General features: G+C 35.8%; 1 protein-coding gene across 3 annotated transcripts in view; it reads right to left on the reverse strand.

Annotated features, from left to right (window-relative positions):
* Positions 1 to 160: 160 nt before the first annotated feature.
* Positions 161 to 2,500, reverse strand: part of LOC113822426 (exonuclease 3'-5' domain-containing protein 2-like) — a 32,569-nt gene continuing 30,229 nt past the window's right edge. For all 3 annotated transcript variants that reach the window (XM_070134042.1, XM_070134041.1, XM_070134043.1), the window contains one exon: positions 161 to 2,500. This exon is cut by the window's right edge and continues 1,587 nt beyond it. The gene's annotated coding sequence lies outside the window, so the exon portion shown is untranslated.

Genomic DNA, 2,500 nt, shown 5'->3' on the forward strand with positions numbered 1-2,500 from the left:
TTAATATTAATTTGTTATTTTATTGGCATTATAATCTCTTGCCCTGCTAATGCTCATCGGTTTGTTATCATTTGTTATTATTTGATCATCAGCAGTTATTCTTTCTTTTCTTAAGGTTCAGTTCTTTGCATTGGGCAAAGCAATTACACTCATTGGACAGTAAAGTTTAAATATTTTATTCAAAATACTGAATAACATTTTTCAATGATTCATTCTAAATATCATATTCATTTAATATAAATGATTAAGACCTTATTTAATAATACAAAATCAAAATTTAATAATACAAAATGTTAATATAATTATATTTAATTTGGGATACATCTTGGGTAAATTTCTTACCATGTACATCAGTCATTACACAAACTGCAAAAACATTATATTTGGTACAAATACATTTTAAATAACCACACACCAACATATTTTTAAAACTCAATAAATAAATTTAGAAGTCTCATATACTCATCTTATTTACAAATTTTGTCATGCTACTTAAAATATCTTCAAAATCTCAATATTCCTAATTAATTATTAAGTCAATCCCTACATATTACAATCAGATATCAATTTAGTTTATTTAGATTATTCAATACATTCACTCATTCTCCTGGAGAAGAGCTTCCTTTTGTACAAGTTCATCGCTACACAGAATGTCAAACACTGTGTTTGTTGTGTGTATTTTTTTTGTTTTTGAATCATGATAGAGGCTCATATCTATTCTATTCTCTTCTAAGGACGTATTGTGATTAGCTTCAGACCCATTAAGGTCTAAACATCGTACTGTAACACAGTTTTCTGCTATATTATCAGAGTGAGTTAGGGTAAACTCCCCCACATTATCCAATGGCAAACTGGTTTTCATAGAATCATAATTTTTTTCCAAAGCAACCTTTCTATCGGCTGCTGGGAAGTATCCAGAATCAAAAGAATAATCTACTTTCTTACAACCCTCTGAAATAGAATCTGACTTAGCTGCTTCTAAATCATTGATGCAGTCTATGAAATCAGTTGGGGGGTTTTGTGCATCTGATAAACTTTCTGCAGTCATCTCTTCACTCTCTGATTCAGCTGGAGATTCATCTTTGCTTATACCTGGCAAGTAAGGTATATCAATTGCCCCTTCTGTGCCCACAAGAGCAACCTTGTACTTCAGCCTTTCAGGATGACCCATTGGGTACTGGCTCATCTTCACTTTTAGTGCATATACATTGTGTGTAACTGACCAGCCAATGGGCATATGCTGTGGTTTCATTGATGAGAGAAAATGCTGCCGCCATCTCTGAATTAACTTTACCAGCCCAACTTTTTCATAAGCTTCATACACTTTGTGGCCATGGGACTGAAAGGCCTTATTCCAAAATTTAGAATCTGTCTGAGCCATCTCTCTCAGCTGTGTTTCACTTATGAAATCAGTCCCCAAGTATCTCTTAAGTATATTCTCCAATTCTAACACCCTTTTCTCAGGGATGTTTACCCTATTGTGAACCAAAGCTTTAGCAGCATTTTTCACAGTAATTCGATGTCTGTCCACACTGGTTTTCTTGCTATGTTCACTGCCAATAGGGGCATCAAACTCTGTTGCTAAAGTGTAACGTAACACTTTATCCTCCAAGTTGCTTTTCTTGTGGCAGTCCAAACACAACAACACAACATCGTGACTCTGGTGGTTTTTCAGGATGTCTGGGAAATGCTTGCGGTATTCAAGGGGAACAATGTACTTTCTGATGTATATTTCATCCTTCCCACATACTACACAGTTGTTTAAACGTTCTTGAAGGTAGAACCTGCTATCATCCCGGTCAGCTAAGGGTCGTCCAGAAGGTTCAAAGTTCAGTCGAATGACGAGAGGATCTTCGCTTACAACTTTTGCTTTGCCTTTTTCCACATACCAGAGTGCTTTCCTTGGGTCACACACACACAGCAACTCATTGTCAGGGGCTCTCATCTGGCTGTAGTAATAGAGTGGGCTCCTGCGCGTCACCTGTGGTTGGTAGGCTGACTTCAGTTTCACACTAGAAGCAGTCTGTCCACTTTCATTTGCTCCTGTGAAAGATTTACAGTGACAATTGGGGTTGAGGCTCAAATATAAATGAGTACCAGAAGACCATGATTAAAATATCAAAGAGATAACGAAAAATATGAAGTGAATCAGAAAGCATTTGTAAGGGATGGACATAAAACAAAAATTGTATCATGCTCCTGTTTATGGAGTGTTATAGGTAATGTAATGGCCAAATATGTTACTGCTGTATGATGGAGCATTCTTAACATGGTCATTTGAAGTCATAATGATTGTTAAATTGCGAGAACCAAGATTCTGAATCAACACAAAGATGCTTTCCTGTGCCCCATATTATAGAAAGAATCTTTAGTTTCCTCTATGTTAGAACAGTCCTATCCAGCCAGTCAGATTTTATGTAATGTGTAATGCATTACCATTAAAGCAAGTTAGTGTTGGTCATGATTTTTAGATCACTAACACAATGGATGCAGAGCTGTT

The sequence above is a fragment of the Penaeus vannamei genome, chromosome 19 (assembly GCF_042767895.1).
Source record: "Penaeus vannamei isolate JL-2024 chromosome 19, ASM4276789v1, whole genome shotgun sequence".
Lineage (NCBI taxonomy): Eukaryota > Metazoa > Arthropoda > Malacostraca > Decapoda > Penaeidae > Penaeus > Penaeus vannamei.